The following is a 19226-nucleotide window of genomic DNA, read 5'->3' as shown; positions in this document are numbered from 1 at the left end:
CTCTTTATACATCTAATAACCTCAACACCAATGACAGTGACGTTCGCGAGAATCGTTGAATTATCGGTGGCTCGTGCAACGCGATACGAAAGAGTGGAGTCTGAGAGGAAAAATTGCCACGCGAATTCATTTACGATAACGTTCACCCACGTGACCGTGGCATGAACGTCGAACCGAATCAATAACTTTCTCCTAATGGAACCTCGTGGAAATTACAATCCTCTGTTCTATCGTGATATGATTGTTATTGATGTATATACTCGTACAGGATATGATAGCGGTATCGTTCGTGTTTGGAAAAGAAATTCGATATATCACGCTGGCACCTCGACCACGTCAAAGAACTTTCAGACGTGTGTTCTACCGTTAAATATCTCGTATCCGATATAGCTAAGGTGTATTACACGGAACACTATACAGCGCATTCTCTCGTTCTCTCCTCTTTTCTATTTCTTCGATAAAATACAAAAGTATGGAAAAATGGAACGCGCCTGCGGCCCACGGAGCAGAGTTTAAACGAGTCGAAGAACTGGTAAGTAAAATACTGGTTGTAGATTTTAGATGACTCGGATGGAAATAGAGGAAGAGATACGGCCTGTGTATTCATTTCTGTGAGATATCAATCTGGCAGATTTTAAAACACGGTAGTAATAGCCGGAGCACGTGGCAGGTAATCGCCTCTATCGAACTAGAAAGCCTTTGTTTCCGCGCGTAAAACCGCGAAATACCGTTGCATTGTTCGCGAAACGCGCACGAATAGTTCGTTTCGGAAGAAAACAGAGAAATAAAACGTGAGAATCGAGTAACTCGAGCGATATTCCGAATTCTTCGAGAATAACGAGACAGGCGTCGCGTGGCGCAGGCAAATACAAGTTTGCTCGTCGATCGTTCGATTCCGCAACCTTGCCAACACGAAGACTATCGGCGATCGGGAGCAACGAGAAATAGAAAAGGAAAGATATCTACCGGTTCGGACGAGTATGTGTGTAATTGCCGCACGAAAAATAGACGATCTTCGAGCGATCTATGATTTAATCGTTACGTAATCGACTATTTACCGCGTAATACCGCTTGGCGTGCGAATCGTTGCATTCTTTGGAACGAACCTTCGATCCCATTCTGTTCCAAATGCACATGATAACGTTACACGCCTCGACCCTCTCGAGACCAACTTCTTTTTCAACAACGAACGCGATAGTTTAACACCACGCCACGATAGTTGAATGCCACGTCAGTTGTACAAGGTTTGGCCGTGTTGACGGTGAATCTTTTATTACGCGATACACATAACGTTGAAATATTAGCAGCAGGAGATACGTTACGATGTATAATCGTCGTTAATGAACTTATCTCATCGTGGTCATCGATGACCCCCGTGGCGTTCAACGTGTTAACATCACAGGCTGTACAATATGCCCGAGTTTGAAAATTTGAATTGAAAATTGTTTGCTTGTAACGAGATCGTACGTCACGATAGAGCGCGTAGTCTGTAAAGCAGATAGTCTGTAAAGATAGTCCTCCGGTTTCGTCTGGTTACCAGACTAACCGATCGCCACAAGAAGCATAAGAAAATATCCTTACGCGCCGTGTTAGTATGTTCTCGATAAGATCTATTATTAATCGAACTGCGAGGCAAAATTGTTGCACGAGTTGCGTAACGAAAAATTACCCGCGTTTCAATAATTCTGCAATTTCACGTAATTACCGATACGATAAATGTCACGGCGGGGCACGTGCAATTTAATACGTGGCACGTAACGTGCGCATCCTTGCCACTTAAGGTCAATGTCGCACCATAAAACGATACCAAACGTTCAATTTTTAAACGAACGCACAGTACGTCTCGTTCATTCGCGGCAGAGGCAATCGATCGTGTTTAAAAAACGAGAAACGTATCAAAGTTTATTCTCCGTTGCGCCGCTACCATACGATTACGAGCCTATAATTAGCGTTACGCTCGCACGCACGGTAACTTTGTACGATCCAGGACAACCTCGCTTAAACACCAACGAAAAACGAGTACCAAGCTTCTTTAACGAAGCGTTCACCTCGCCTCTACGCCGGAGGTGTTTTCCAAATCGGCTTCCGCGAATCCTCGGCGAAAGCTGATTTTTCCATAAATTCTTGGTCGATGCCAGAAACGGGTTCCTTGCGATTCCTGGAATTGCACGTGCGACAGGTGTTTTACATGGCGAAGATGCTGCAACTATAGGTATACGGTGTTGAAGGAAGAAAGACCCGAGGCTCGTATATACCTTGCGATGTTACACAAATCCTGACGAGTTATGAAAACGTTGCGCGGTCCTTTCACACTGTGCAGACCGCGGAATGTCATTCGGAGCTTCTCGTCGACTCGACTCGACTCGACTGGAAGAAAAAATTTCGCCTAGCCCGACATTAACGACTTTCAAGCGGATTTAATAAGCAGTTTCTCGTCGACGACGGTCGGAAATGTTGGCGGCGAGAAGCGAGCACACCAGAAGAATTCAGCCGACGACAGTATAGATTGCCTTAAGTGCTTTCAAGTGTCGGTAAAACGCGAGCGGTGGCAACGCTTAAAGTAGAACCCCGTGGCGTTCGTAGAGAGCGTGGCCCAATTTCGACGCAGATTTCAGTCAACTACTCGTGCCGGCCACGATACGCATAATTAGCGAGACGAGTCGGCCAAAGTAATCTCGAGCGAGACCCATTCGTACCAGGTAAAATGCCCTCTAACGATCGAACTTGATTATCCTCGTTACACACAACTGAGACACTTCGTTCAACGTCGTACGGTTCGGCGAATCGTACGATTTCGTCGGAGCCAGTTGATCAAAACCATCCGCGAAGCTCATCAACATACGACCGACCTACTTTCCACTCATTAATTAGCCATTCGATCCCAATGTTTTTCGACGGGAGCGCGGCTCCTAATGGAACATCGTTTGTACAAATTAATCGAAGGACATTGTCGTTTGCTCGTGAGCGTTTGCAATTTAAGCGAGATCGGAATACCAAAGAGACTGAAAACGCGACGAACAACGTTCCGTAAGAAAAGTATAGTTTCTTCGGCCGCGTCAGGGTTACGTCCAGACTCGGACGATATATAAAAGCACTGTTGTTCGTAGAAAATTCCAACACGATTGTGTCAAGTCCGCAAACAAACAGCGCATCGGCGGCCTCCGCTAGAAGAGCACGGCCTACGTAATATCTCACAATGTCGCCACCTATTAACGGTAGTCGTCATCGTTTATGCAGCAAAGACACGTGCAAAGGAGACTCCTTAATCGCGATTCAAAGCCAGTTGACGCTGGCTATGAAAATATTTCCTCGCGAGATTCGATTGCCTCTTCTTAACATCTTACGAGAGCCGGCTTAGAACGACGTCGAAGCAATAAAATTACAACGACCAAGCTAATTAAATTATGAAATCAAAGGGACGATGATTTCCAGTCTGTTATTGCTGTTGGTAAATCTTTACGGTTAAATACATATCGTCGTTGAAAGCTTCACCTGTGCACGAGCTGATTGCTCTATCGCGTTCCCTGTTAAACTCGGCGGTTAATTTGGCGTTAAATAAAATTGACGGTGAAACGAAGCGTACATTTTCGGTTAAACGTCTGGCGGCCTTTGTTCTCGAATGGAAAAGAAAAAGGCAGCGAGAGGGAAGAGAAGAAGAATACGAACGAACGTGGAAGAAATCGGCGGTGCTTGTGCGTGAATCGACGTCGAGGCATTCGTCGCTCTTCTTCTCACCGAGAGTGGAAAATGAACGGAGAAGAAATGGCGATGAGAAACGGGATGCCGAATTGGGTCGTGGCGCAGTTTCGCAAAACGAACAGGAAATAAGGAAGAAAAACGCGACGGGTGAATCGTCGATCGCGAAACGGGAAGAAATAAACGCGACCGAGTAAAAACGGATGCCCGAAACGGCGCGCCGTTCGTGCTTCGATCTCTATTTCCGTCTGTCTCTGATACCACAGCCACGCCGCCGTGTTTCTCGATTAATCAGCATTTCGATTTCCCGCGACGAGACGCCGCGTTCAAACTAAGCTCCGAAAATGGAGCGGTCTCGAACGAATGGCGACGATCCACCGAATGGCGAAGGAACGTTGGATCGACGACGCCGAGATTCCACGACACCTCGAGACAGCTCGATGATAATAGGACTTTTGCGATTTTTCCTCTCCGTAAACCGGTTTATCTTCCGATAAACGCGAGAAACGCATTTTCGCTGATCATTATTATCACTGTGTCGTCTATTTTTAGATTTGATTTCTGCCTGTGTCGGCCATACACCAAGATTATTATTATTGCCATTACTATTTAACAAGTTAGACACTCGTGTATATAGATTACACAATTTCATCGACTACAAACCTATCGAAGAAGGAAGTTTTCGCATCGGTAAAACACTTAAACGATCTACCGCTTCGTAATTGCGTTACATAATAGCATTCGTTTAAACGCGCGCGACGATAATTCGGATAACAAAAGTCAGCCAGTAGATTCGATGAATAGTAGCACGAGCAAACGTTCTCACCGATAAATTGATAAAGACGTGTCGTAACGCGTGCGCGTACAACTTAAATAGGAAGAACCTATCTGTCGTTCCGGTGGAAAATATTGCCAGAACCCGATATACGCGTTCCTTCGTCTCTCGTAACCGTGTCGTATCCGATTTGTTCTGTAGAACGTAGAATATACAGTTTTCTCGCGAATCTTTGCCGATCGACAAAACAGCGGCGTAAATCGAAAAAGTTTAAAGCGAGCGAAAGGTGTCGAGGGGAAGAGAACCTGTTCGAATACGTTTCGTTACGTGGCCGTAACACCAGCGCGGACGTAATACGTTACGCAAGGCCGATAAAACGAAACTCGAACGGCCACGGTATGGTCATCGGTGAACAGGATTAATTAAACGCTTTCTTCGAAACGCGGTAAGCCTTAACCCGTTTCACCGATATCGAACGTTCGAAACGCGATTCGTAGAACGATTTCGTTATTTAATTATAGACCGACGACGACGATCAAGGTAAGATAACGCAAGAACCGATCGAAAAGGAGAATCGTCTGGTCTCGTCTCAGACACTGGGCTTGTTTGTAATTTCGCAGCTGCGAAAACCATCGGTGTATGTTTGTTCAGACGATGTCGACGATGTGAAGAATTCGCTGTTCGCCTTAGTGGTTCGTTTATTTGGCGGTATATTTCACAGTCGGTTGGCTGTTCTTGTTGGCTATTTTTGTACCTTTCATAGACGGTCATTTATCATTTTATTCCCGAGAATCGATATATTAGTCCGATAGCGCGAGTTGACAACTTACCGCGATTAGACAGAGCGAAAGAAATCCTCGACGAAACTTAGATGAGATAGTGCTCGCAGATAATACATAATATTGATACGTTTGTAGAACTATTTAATACTAGGAACGACCATGTTCGTCCGAGTGACAGGTGCAAATCGATCGGAATTTTTATCAGGCAATGATTAAGAAGACGATACTTCTCGCGAGGCGTCAAGGTTTCCCCTTGAGAGGCCGAATAAGGCGGACTACGAGGTGCAACAAGTGCGAGGTAGAGTTAGTTTCGTCTTTGAGCGAGGCGGAGAAGAAACTTGTCGGAAAATAGAAGACAGTGGATATCGAGAAAAGCGAGGCAGCCGGGAAACCGGCTACAAAGCGGACAAATTAACAACGTCGCGGCAATATGCCGTCGCTATGGAATAATTAATATCTGATCCGATGTCTTCCGAACGATTTCACGTTACTTTCTTCGTTTATATCGCGTCGTTCTTGACGCGAACAAATCGAGCAAAATCACCTAGGACGGAATCTAGAACACAGAAAATTCCCTTTCGTAGAATTCAGCGAATAAGTCAGTGACGGCTGCTTCAAAAATGCTATTTCTGGTTGACGAACAGCTTCGAAGAATATCGTTGACCCGTTGTAGAACTAAAGATCCTCTCGTCGCAGATATAGCACAAGGACGCAAGAACCGTCGGTACAGCGGTTACTATTTTTTAGTAAACTTCGCAGCTGGGATGTAGCGTCAGGTTGTGTAATAAGTTTGTACGCCTCTTGCGAATTTGAAATTATTGGAATATTTACTGTACTGCGTTGATATTGAAATATTATTATTTACTGCTTGAATATTTGCAAAATTTTGTCTGCAATAATCATCAGCTAAATAATTTAATTAATCAATTAAGAATAGGTAAATAGAGTAGGTAAATACCGGAATTTCTTAATTGTTAATTTTCGTTTTCCCCGATTCACTTGTCTTTGCCGAGCTGACACGTTCTTCGTTAATTACATTCTCGCTGCCTTCTTAAAGAAACGTGAACGAACCTATCGCACATTCCAATACGTACGACTTTTTCGTCAGTGCTTTGCCAGTTTTTAAAGTTCGCATAGACTCGAAGGGTTTTGAACGCGCGACAATGTCGCCCATACGTCGCAGCATCTCGCTCATACGCGGAGACTAGCTTTATTTTGCGAAGAATATCGTTTCGAAGGGAAAACGTGTACGGTACTGTTCCGTTAAATCGGCCGAACACGCACAGAAACGCTGAGAAACGCACAGAGACGCCACAGGAAGGCAAAAGAACAAAACACCAAGACAGGCAGAATGGACGTGTAGCGGCAAGGCAGAACGTACCGAAAATAGCTTATCGTTTGCGTTGAAACACCGGTTTTCCGTTAGTCGCGTTTTCTCGGTGAATTCTCGGCTCGAATATGAGACACGTTGGCTGGTACATACGCGAGACGACAGGTAATCGAAACCGCGTCGCGGTTTCAGTCACACGACGTTATTGACGTTCCCCGAATGTTCACCGCGATGGAAGGCAAAACGCACAACTCTGACATTAACGTAATCGTGTTATCAATTCCATTAATCATCGCGTTTCGCATTCCTTGAACGGGTGCTATGCCGAAGAGGGAGAAGAAAACGGTGCGATTTAGTTTAGGAATGATTTCTGTTTTAAACAAATTTTTCATAGAAATAAGGATAATTAATTTCCATGCAAATATTCAGAAAAATGTTGGAGCCATTTGAAAGATTTTGTATAAAATATATAGAGAAGAGCTTGTTCTTCTTCTCGCATTATGCAGGTACCTTCTATCCCAATTTCTTTGGAACGAGATTTATGTTTCGTTGCTAGTTCCCTGTGTTACAGCGAGAGATCTACTATCAGAAAAGTAAAAATATCTCTTTTATTGCGCGTGGTGTACAGCACGACGAAAAGACGGGGCGAGGAAACGTTTCAATTCCGTAAAGCGGCCCACTGCAAGAGGAGGAGCTCGCAATTCCCTGAAGTACGCGGCCATCTTCCGTATCCTCGTTTATTTCAGACAAACAAAACAAAAATGCAGCTTCTCGGAAGTAGCGCGGCTCCCTTGGTCCGAAAGCAAGCGACTCGGGCTAAGTCCTAGGTAGGCTAATGTATTTTAATTGCGCCAGTTAACCGGCTGAAACTATATACCAGCGCTCGTATTCTTTCTCGTTACCGTTAAAGCAAAGGGCGAGGAAAGGTTGGCGAGCGTGTCTCGTTAAAGACGATATCAAACGATGCCTCGGTCTCGAGAAAGCCGAGAGGATGAGGATATCACGAGAAAGGCGAGACTTTGTTAAAATGAGAGGAAAAAATGAACGTAGAAGAATGGAACGAGAACATGGAAGAACGTTAACACGTTCGAGACGAATGTATTTTGTCAAAATCGTTCCCAGCGACCAAATTATTTTTGCAACTGCCATTGGTATTTCAATAGATAAATGATACTAGTGCAATTTAGAACTGCGTTGCTATATGCTTTACAGATATTTAGACGAGTTCCTTTGCGATTCGCTTCTCGATATAACTCGACCACTGCATTGTTTGAGAAATAACCGATAAAATAAGTTATTTCGACCGGTGATTCTTTGCATAGCCCGGAACCCATCCCTCGATCGAGGCGGCCACTCGTTACGTCAATATAATTAGTCGGACCGTAATGATCATAAGGAACTGTCGTAAAACTAAGCATTTCGATTTGACCGTTAAGGCCGTTAAGCGGTATAAAACACCTTCGAGCGAAGATGTTCCTTATGGTTATTGCTGCATCAGATAAAAAATGGTGAAACGTGAGCTTTCCCATGTTTCCCGGGATTTTCACCCGTAAGCGATCGGTGGGCTTTTGAAATGTTTGTAACAATGGACTGTAAAAAATGTTCAATTTTATGTTTAATTATCATGAGCCTGAGTTGATATGTCTTGACCGAGGGATTGTTTCATGACAAGATTACGGGTGTAACAGCTGTTATTATTTGTTATTACTGATTTTCTTTGTCATTTGATCTCGAGACAGCCTTTTCTTTGTACCTATTGCATCTATTTTAAGAATAACTAAAATATTTTGTCGGCCGGTCAAAATGACCGCTCACGGTAGGCAAGGCAAAGTAGAAATTTTTCTCAGAAAATAAAAGAGCAAACTAAAATTAAAAAACCGAAAAATATATTTTACGCATGTTGTAGGACAAGTGAGAAATTATAAAGCGATATGATAAAGTTTAAATACGGTTAAATTTGTGTAGAAGTTCTAGAGCGGTCAATTTGACCGCCGTTGGTAGGTTTAGTGTTAATCGTTTCGCACTCGTGGACTTTCAAACGTGCGGAAATGACGGCACAAGAGTCGAATGTACGTGGCCTGATAAAACGAGGAACCCAGAGGGCTGGCAAGCCGTGGGAAGAAGCCACGTAAACCGTCCCGTTGACAGAGGAAAAAAAGAGGATAACGCACGTGGTGTGCAGCCTACCAGACGTATTTCACTGGCCTCGCCAGAGAGTCGAAAACGAACGAGACGACGAATCAAAGTTAGGGGAACGATCGCGGCGAAGCATCGACGTCGAGCGAAAGTAAATCGCTCTGAAGAGAATTTACGGAGGGGAGAGACTGCGGCGGCCGAAGCTCGATTTTCCGCGATTTTTAAATTTCAAATTTCGCCAGAGGCGCTTGAAACTCGCCCAGTCTACTACTTCCGTGGAAATGGATTATGTATTAAGGTCGATATCATAAATCGGGGTAACTGGTTCGCTGGTCGCGTTGACTTTGCGAATTTGCCAATGTTACCAATTAGGAATTAACCTAGTTGATTCCTCGCCGGTGAGATTGGAGGAGAAGCGATCGTAGACAGTTCCGTCTAGAGCTTGCATTGCGCGTTACTTTCAATTTTGCTGTCGATGGCTTCGGCCGACCTTGGCTATTTTAAAAGCCAGATAAATTATGAATTACCGTTCGACCAGCTGCACCTAGTGTCTAGATAACCGTGATAGCAGTATCTATCCGAAACGGATTATCGGTCGAGCGTAATTGATAAAATTCATATCGTAAGGACATCGTTTTTAATTATAGTCGCTATTTAGTTCAACGTACTTGACGCAGTGAGATTGGAAGTAGTTAAGCGGTGACAGCTGCTAACGAGTCGCGTGGACCCATTACGGTTGTTCAAGATCAAGCAGACGTTTTTGGAAGATACAGAAAGTGACAGAAGCAGACAGTGTCGAACGACAACTGGATCTTTATCGTCCAAAGTCCTGCCAACTGACTCCACTTATTTGCGTTACGAACTTCCATTGAACGAGCTAAATAATCGCAGGTATTTAGAAGGATCTGCAAACTCCTGCTAAACGAACCGTTTGTCTCTCGTTACGTCTCTTCGATCATTCGTATCGCTTTTTCGAGCATCGAAAGCGTTAATTACGTTCAATCCATTGTACGAGTCGAGACGCCGTGCATCTCGCCGAGCATTCAACTTGCAAGTTGTTGGCTCCTCCTCGGGATCAAGCCGAATCGATAAGCAGAAAAAGAGGCAGAAGTTGCGATATGGGCGTACGGACGTGATCGATGGAAATAGGAGGACGTGAAACGCTCCAGTTTCGTTCGCGGAGTCAGGAAAATAGGCGGCCCGTTAACTTCCAGCTGGCATCGTTATTGGAAACTCTTTTCGTGGAAGGAAACTCGTTATCTACCGTCTGGGTGAGTTTGCGCTTGGTACGCACACGGTCGAACGAAAGGGATGCACAAGAGTTAAACGGAAGGAAGGGGGTATGTGCGCCGCGCGGCCACCACCAACGCTTGAAATCGAGTCGAATCGTATGCACAGGGGCGTCGCGTGCGTGTGCGTCGCACTGATCGATAAGTTTCTCGACTGTTGACTAAACAATGTCTAGCACTCGGCTTGCCGTAGCTTTCAAAGAGATTTCTCGCGGCGGCTCGTCAGGTTGGACCTGCAGCCATCCTAGGATCAATCGGGCGTTCACGAAAAAAAGGAGAAAAAAGAAGAGGAACGGCGGCGAGGCTGGATGTTTGCGCGCTGGCCGGGAAATTGAAACTGAAATGGAGGCTCGATGCCGTCGATCAACACCGAGCACGCGATCGTTATTATCGGTAACCTTTTGTTCGAATCTGTTGGCTGAAATTGAATCGGACCACGTCCGAAAGAATGTCAATTAGAATAAACGACGGAACTATTCCGTTCGGTGGAAAATCTTGCCGAGTTTCCAACGACTTTATCGGTATCATGGTACGGTTCGCCTTGGATGTTGAAGAAATTTCTTTAAAACGTACGAATTTCCCTCCTTTTCTAGACTTTTTATTCTCACGAGTCGCGAACACGAAAGTCACGAAGGACGCAACCCGCTTCGAGTTGGAGCGAATTTGTATCGCTGCGAGTCGCCCGAATATCAAAGGACGACCGGGGGTGGAAGTATCGGTCAAGGTCGAGCAATCGATGCTGGAAATGCGCGCCGTGCAAATAATAGGTTGGAACCGGGCTCCGGCGAGACCGGCTACGCCCCTGCGATGAAGGGGCACTCGCGAAACAAACAACCCTTTTTGCGGAGGGCCACGAGGAAGTTTCAGCGTCGCTGAAAGCAATTCTGTCTCGTGTATCGCGTGGAGAACAATTGACGGCCGAAACCCCGTTGCGTTTCTGTTCTCTCTTCCCTGGCGAATATCCTCTTTACCGTTCTGGCGCGCTTTATTCCGTCGTAGTAGTCTCTTGGAAAATAAGCTCCTTGGTTCGCCTCGTACGAGAGAGAACGATAGGATGGGCAGGGAGCGACAGGAGGCGAACATTCATTTCCACGGGAATTTCAGTCTGTCAAGGATGAGCTGCGCGGCCGCGCGAACGCCGAGCACAGCCGCGAGTATTCGGGAACAGAGACGAACGGAGGTTCGGTCAAGGTCGAACGATCGACACTGAAAATCCCTCCGACCCTGCAATTATTTGGCATTGCACTTTGTCGAGCGACCCTGGCTTCTCGTTCCTGGCGTGGCTACCTTCCTTTGCCTAGTTAAATTCGAAATCTACGCGTGGGCTTTGGCGTGGTTCGTTAGCCGAAGCAATTTTGGAAATGCGAGAGGAAATGGGGACACGAGGGATGGACGGAAAGGTGGAAACACCGGGGAAATTCCAGCAGAGAAAAATTGAGAAACAGGGAAACTCTGCAAAAGGGTGAAAGTACCGTTAATGAAAATACCGTGAACGGGGCCAGAAAATAACGCGAACCTGAACGGGAAAGTCGGTATATGACTGAGGGGTGGGTGTGGGGTGTGTGGGTGTGTGTGTGTGTGGAGGAGAGGATTTGTAAAATTTGTAAGGGAAGAGAAAGGCTTCGTTTGACGGTGTCGGATCGTGAGCTTTGCTCGTGAGCACCGGCGAAGCTCGAGCTTGAAGCACGCACGAGAGCAAACGAAGGGGGTGGGCTCTGAGATAAAGGAAGCGAAGTATTCGCGAAACGAGTTCATTCAGACTTGAATAAACACGAGCCGACCTATAACGTTGCGGTTATTTCAAATAAATCGTTGTGCTATCCATTTAAAATGGAAATCTCTGACTCGGAAATACGAGCCCCAAGTTACTCGATTATCACGTTGAAATCAACGAAACAGAATTTATTTCCCTCGTTATATCGTAGAAGCAGACGCGGATAAATGAAAATACAATTGGTCGTTATATTCGTATCGCCTAACGCAGCGAATTAAATTCAATTAAGAAATTAGACGGTACATTTGCTGCTCGGCTTGAGACGCGTACCGATATATGTATCTAATGAATATTCAAAACAGGAGGAACGTTTTCAGGAAGCCGTGCTTCAACCACCGAGAAGCCACGTATCTCGATTCACACGCTCGTTTGCACTCCGATTTTTCGAGCGCCATCAGTTTTTTTATATTCTTCCCTTTTATATTCTTTACTCGCACAAAGAAGGTGACATCGGAACAATTTGAAAAATAAATTTCGATACTTACAAAAGTTAATTAATCGCTGATAGTGTCGCGAATGTGGTTTGCAAATTTTATAATCCGATTTTGTAAGGATTTCAGCAATTCCTTAGTGTTTCCTACTCTTTGGAAGTTATCGTGAGATTCAGTAGCCTATTTAGAGTATGCCAGTGTCGTTTGGTCTGCTCGCCAAACCAAATACGTTCGATCAATCGAACAAGACAAGATAAATTTCTCAGATGGCCCTTACGTACATTTTCTTGGCTCGAGCATGGAAAATCGTAAGAAGGTGGCTGATGATACACTCTTTGTGACCTTTATTTTTAAAATCATCAATAACTTTATCGACTGCGCTACGCTTCTCCAGCTTGTACATTTCGAAGCATTGATTTTTCATTTTGAAAGAAACCGATTTTGAAATTTTGAAACCGATGCAGCTCAGAGCAACGGAATAACTGAACGGAAAGGTAACGCGTCGGATCTACTTCCGTGTTACGGCCTACGACTTTTAAAAGCGAATAAAACATGCTTCCTAGGTGCGGGCGTTATTTCAAGCTGGATGTGACAAGTCCCGAGAATGGAAGGAACGACGCTGCCAACTTCCGCCGATAAGAAGACGATGAATTTCCAGGGCCGCGAATTACGCAAAACGACCCGGCAAAAAGCTCCAGAAAGAAGAACGAGAAAGGGAAATCATCAGGCCCGCGAGGGTAAAATGGGAGAAAGACACGGCGAAGAGGAAACGCGAAGAAAAAGAAAGTCGAAGAGGGGAAAATGTGGGGTAACAAGTTCTGCCTCGAAGCACTTCGTTCGCGACAGACGAACCGGACGAAAGCGAAGAATCGAAAAAGCCGAAATCGAAAAAAAGATAAATGTCGCAGAATAATTCTGTGAGAAAAATTCGCAGAAAACGTGCATTTTAAACGACGAGTGTTAAATTTTCTGCGACAAAAGATTCTCTGCTACAAAAGAAGAAAGAAGAAGAATGTTACGTCCAGTGACCCTCTACGATCGAGGCGACCACTAGCTGTGCACATAGAATTAACCGAACTGCAATAATCCTAAAGAACTTTCATAAAACGAAGCTTTTCGGTTTACCGTTAAGGCCGTTAAATTGGCATGAAACATCTTCGAGTCTAAAGGTTCTTTATGGTTATTGTTCCGTCAGGTAAAAATTGGGGGAAGTTAGGTTTCCCGGGATTCCACTCGCAAGCGACGAGTGGTCGGTCACCACCGAGCAAGAGTTTTCTTTGCAACAGCATCGTCTTTACCGGGTTTCCACCCTTCGATCAGTCACCCTACTTAACTTATACCTTACGCTAATGCGTAACCATCTTTTCTACAGAGTCGTTGGAAATATGTAATATCTTTGAACTGTTAATCAAGCATTCTACTCATTAAAACCACCTCTATTGTTCTAATCGAAACAGGGGATCGATCAGTTCGTGGCGTCGATCGTCTGATCGTAACGGGAATTTACGACTCCCGTTGACGCGCTTTCTCGCGATCGCGTCTCTCCGCGAACGGTCGAATAGACAAGGAAAAAGAAAAAGGAAGAGAAACAAAGAAGATCAAAACTCGAGAAAAATCCAGTTCCGCGTACCTACGTATTTCGAGGACGTTGAATATTTTCGTACGAGCGAAACGACCGAGCGTCCAACCAGCTTTTTCCATTTTTCCAAATAACTGGAATTTCCTCGTTACCTACGATTACCCACGTCCGTTTTCCTGACCATTTCGCGGACTTTCTCGTCGCGACGGAAAAATTCACGGACGTGATACTAGTCGTCTGCCTCGCGTGTCCGAGCTGGAAGCGTGCGTAACGCGTTACGCGAGACCAGGAAAAACGATGCAAAAAAGAATGGAGCCGGTTTGGGACAACGGTTCTTCTCTCTGGCTCGGAGTCGTTCTTCAGGGCGAACGGATCGATCGAGGTCCACCTCGATGAAATCTCCTGCCAACTCGGCCACCGAATACAAAGTTCCCGACCGTTTCGGATCTCGCGTCATTCTTCTAGTTCGGTGAAGCAACGCGAGATGTAGGCTAACGTGTCCCACCCACACCTTTTTTCTTTCCCTCTTGCCGAAACGAGAGGAGCTTCCGTGGAGAAGGTGAATGAAGAGGAAGACGGCAGAGAAAGGAGAAGGGGGAAAGATAGGAAAGCGGCTGGTGGACGGTCGTTGGCGCAGACGCGAGCATCGCGGAATTTCAAACGATCGAACGGGCCACCCACGCGAAACGGCTCCTCTTCTGGTTGTGACGCTCAATCCGTACAAGAGGCACGTGATTTCCTGAGGACAGTGTCACCGATAGTTACCACCGTTGAGTGTTACGATCGTTACGATTAGTTCCTCGGCCACGATCGTGTCACGACATATTAGATAATTCCAGGATGAACGGAACCATCGTGACGATTCCAGTAATATTTCAGAAAGTAACTACGTGCTCGACAAAGAGATGGAATTTGCCGATAATAATAACAAGTTGATCGAAACGCCGATACGAAGATCACGCGCCTGTTTCGCAACGGAGCTACAAGTTAGCAAATATCGAAAGAAAGGAAGGATAGCGCTTGTTGCGATGTAAATTAAGGCGAAAATTATGCCGGTGTCTAAAGGTGAAAAAGTCAGCAGCACCTTTTTCGCATAATATTATAGATTAATCTCGATTTCACCGTTACGAATTTCAACGATGCAGATTCCACTTCCATTCGTGGCACTGAAATAGATTCGCGTGCCATTCCAGCGAGCACGCTAAGCGTGCAGATGCACAAAATTTCACCGACCTGCTTGTCATACAGTCGCTATTTTTCTTTCTTCTGTTTCTTTTTTCCTTCTTTTTTTTTTTTTTTTTAAACAGCCGGTCACCCGAGCAACACGACACGTTGATTCTTCTGCATATTATACTGGACGCGTAGTAGCCGCATAATAATCGATTTTACGCTGTGCTTCGACGTATGAATATGCGCCAGGCGCTTTACCTTTCCGGTTACGTAATTCGAAACAGTTTTTGGTTATATGTATTTCGACTAACGACCGCGCGATAACACGCATCGCGAAAGAGTGCCTCTGACGATCCAGGAAATACGAAATAATAGCTGGCCGCCGGCTGGTTTTTCCGCTTGATGCCGCGTTGTCGGTTGCACGCGCCTCGTATTCGAAATTTATGTCGCGAGCAAGAATGCGAGCGTTCCGAGAGCTGGCCCATCCTGACCAGAGTTTCGACCAAGAGTCGCTGTAATTTTTGCCTGACTTTCAAACTGGTTTAACTGGTGTTACGCTGCGCGCAGCTTTAACAGCTATTCGTGCAAGTTCGTCGTCGAACCGAGATACATCAAACGCAGGTTATTCGTATTCGTATTCGACAACCAGGAGCCGAGACGAACTTGGAAAGTTTCATTTCGTTGCACCATATCCCCCGTTTGGATTTTCATCGTTGACAAAAAGATGTATCGTAACCGGAAGACTCTTAACAGGAAGCAACCGCTTGCGAACTCTTTTCGAATTTCAACCCTCGCGAGTCGTCGATCGGATACTAAATATAAACGGCGATCGGCGTTTGCGAACAGTTAATACGTGAGACCGATTAAAGCGGCGGAACACTTTCGAAGACACTTCTATAACGTGACCCCTCGAGTCGATAAAAATCAGGGTAAGCTTCTCGTGACACGTTGAATCCCTCGATATCTGCGACCCTATGGCTCGTGCTGCTCTACCCCCTTCTCGGCAAATATGTGCATGGTTATACGAGCCAATGGCGCGACGAGTATCGACATAATCGTTCCCGTGGATACACGCAGAAATATTCCGTGCCTCGGTCGGAGCGTTGTAATCGGGTGTTTCCTCATCACGACACATTGAGGCGGTGTCAGGTCCTCCAACGATGGTCACTCGTTTCCATGCCCGGGACACACCGGACGACAGGACATTGTCCATTATCGTCGTGCCCTCGTGTATCTTCTCCTTCTCTCTAGTTTCATCTCCGTCTCTTTCCACCTCCCTTGCTCTGCCTCTCCTCGACACGATCAACTACTGGTTCGCACGTTCCCCGATTCCTTCCCTCCTCACCCATCGACCGACCAAACTTTTCTCTTTCAATTTTCGCGCCTCGCGAATCAGGACGAGAACGAATCGCCGTACTTTCTAACGCTATCGGTGGCGAGAGAATCGCGTTTCTCTTTCGACGTTTCCCACTGTCGCTTTTCTTTCGCGCGGCTTTCGAGTCTCGTCATTTATCCAGTAGCTCCATCGACCGACCATCGATCGGTACCGTTGAAAAATTAGCGAGAAAAACTCTACGATATCGTATGCCAGACGTTTCGAGGCGCTTTCGATCTCTTAAAGCGGATATTTTGCTAAACTTTAAAGTGAGTAGGTCTTCCACGTATCGACGCATTCGAAACCGAAAAACTCGTGCCGTATTCCGTTTTCCATCGTGTTTTCGCCTCTAATCTCGTTGCCCGATCGTCGTGCACGCACTATTTCCAGACCTTCGTTCGGTGCTCAGCGGCCGATTCCGAGGAAGGTCATGGTTCAAGGTAGACCTCGTTGCCGAGAAACCAGCCGACCGTCTCTGACGTTAAATCGAAATCGCTTATCTCGATCTGATTGCGCGCACCGTTCCCTCCGACGATGAATCGCATCGGCCTTGCCAGTCGTTCGTTGTTGTAACGTTGTTCCCCTCGATTCGACGATTACCCTATCTCTTACGCTCGCTTCGGCCAGTTCGAGTTTCCTTTAACGATCTCGTCTTGGCCAACTGGAAAACAAAATTGTCGAAAGCCTGGTCCAAGTCGAAGTTTTTGAAAATCGCGAGTATCTTGGCTGATAATTTATAACGTAAGAAAATTAAGAGCTATAAGCGCGAAATTTTGTTTTTCAAGCGACAGCGTTGTTGGAAACGAACGATTCGTCTTGCTGGATAGCGTAAAATCGAGAATCGAAAGTGTTTCTATCGCTAATTTTCGTTAGTTCGCGAGATGTAATAACATGGACGGCAGCCAAGGATTCGTCACCGGCTGAAATCGAGAGGGTTACACACGGCAGGAACGCGGAGAGAAATCTCTTAGAAACTTAAATCGTTCTCACTGACATAGATCCGGAGGAATAGTGTTTCTCCTGTAATGACTTCTTCGCGGATACGCTGTCTTTTCACGAACGCTAGAGAGTACTGAAAAACACGGATTCCCTAGCCTACTTTGCATCATTTTCCGCAGAGAGATCAAAGAATCGACAAGAAACTTGTGTACAATTGGATCACGATCTCGTTATCAGCCGTGCGGAATAGCATCTATTGCGAACAAATTGCAGATCTTCTAGATATTGAGATATCGAGGTAACAGGATTTTCACGAGGAATTTCCATCGAGGAAACCAAAAAGGCTAGGAGAGAAGACACGCGATGTATCTCGTTGATATTCAGCAACTCCGTTAAGGCGTGATGATTAGTTTACGTTCGTCGCTTGGACGCGATCGATCAACGAAGGATCGCCGGAAATTCCGCTTTTCCACAATACCGTTGCTTCTGCTTTCCTAGAAAATCCTATCACAGGAAGATGGGCAGCGCGACGCGTTCTCGCGAGAACGTTCCTTCTTTGGTTCTTTCGGGAAAACTCAGTGGAAAGTCGAGCGAATCGATCGAGATCACCTCGAGGTTGCACGCTTCTGGGACTAGCGGCGAGCAAGCGGTTAATTACGAGTCCAGCTATCGCCGATTGCCGCGATTAAACTTGTCAATCCGAAAAAAGACTAAAAACGCGCTGGTTTAATTAATCGTTGATCGTTGCAACATCGACTGGAGTGGAGCCGCGTCGCCGCGGAAAATGCCAAAGTTGGCTCGTTTCGCGAAAAATTGCCCAAGCTGCGGTAGGTTTATATGGCGAAAAAATGGGAAAGCTATGCGAACGAACACCGATCGCGAAATAATAAAACGATCGGGTCGTTCGCCAGAGATGTAGAGACCGTTCTGGCACCGATCCAGCCAGCTTCCGGTATTTTCAAAGGCGTCACGAGCGAGGGACGAAGGGGAAGACAGACGATCTGAAAAGTTGCAACGGTGAACAATACACCCCGTACGTGACTCATTTTCATCGCTGATTTCATAGTCGCGAAATGACAATTCGCGTTGATTTAACCCTGTGTCCAGGGATTATAGATAATCCGGAACAGGAGTATTTAACGTATCCTTCTCCGCAGACTGTGCTAATTTCTCTCTTCGTACAGTCTTGATTCCCTCGAACGTTGTCTGTCTGCCATGGAAAACCTAATCGTCCTATGCGTCTCTCGGCGTTTAGGAGCGAACGGTTCGCAGAGCAAAACACGTTCGTCTCTGATTTACTTTCCTCGTTTAAAGTTGTAAGCAAGTTGCAACGCGCCTTTGGAACCAAGCGCCAAAAGTCACGGTAAACACATCGTCGAGGGTAATAAGGAATTCCCTTCATTTCAACTTGTTCGTTTCGAAATGATCCGCTAACAAATTTACTACCGCGTCTACGTGTTACGTTGTACATCGTACGACGACAGGATGTTTTACGGAAGCTAAATAAACCAGATACGCATAAAGAGAAGAGAAAAAAGAAGGGGAAAATCGATCCTTTGCCGTGAAACGTCCGCGCTGGTTTAAACGAGACACGCGTCCGCGTCCGGCAGACCGCGGCTACCGACGAAATATGGTTTACGAACCGGTACGGTCGCTGGAATTTATGTCGCGTGCATCTTGCACACGTGCGGGAACGTTCTATTCCCAAGAGAATACTCGATGTCGTGCATAACGCGCACTCGATGTAAATACCGTGCACTCCGGGCTCGGTGAAATATCGCAGCTGGATATCGACCGACAATGGACGGAAGGTAGAACACGATCGAATCGTGTCTGCGAAGCGAAGATATCGATATACCGTCGCGACACGGCCCGGAGGAAACGTTAACGTCGCGTTCGAACGTTCCTTCCGGTTGCCAGTTGCGCCTAAGTACGTTACATCGCTCTGGC

The 19226-nt window shown here is 45.9% G+C and overlaps 1 protein-coding gene across 5 annotated transcripts in view; it reads right to left on the bottom strand.

Annotated features, from left to right (window-relative positions):
* LOC122565868 (protein FAM102B) overlaps positions 1-19226 on the bottom strand; it is a 51391-nt gene that overhangs the window by 24530 nt on the left and 7635 nt on the right. The window lies entirely within an intron of this gene.

Source organism: Bombus pyrosoma, linkage group LG3 (assembly GCF_014825855.1).
Source record: "Bombus pyrosoma isolate SC7728 linkage group LG3, ASM1482585v1, whole genome shotgun sequence".
Taxonomy (NCBI): Eukaryota; Metazoa; Arthropoda; class Insecta; order Hymenoptera; family Apidae; genus Bombus; species Bombus pyrosoma.
Note: the sequence above shows the minus strand (reverse complement) of the source record. Positions and strands in the feature narration are given on the sequence as shown.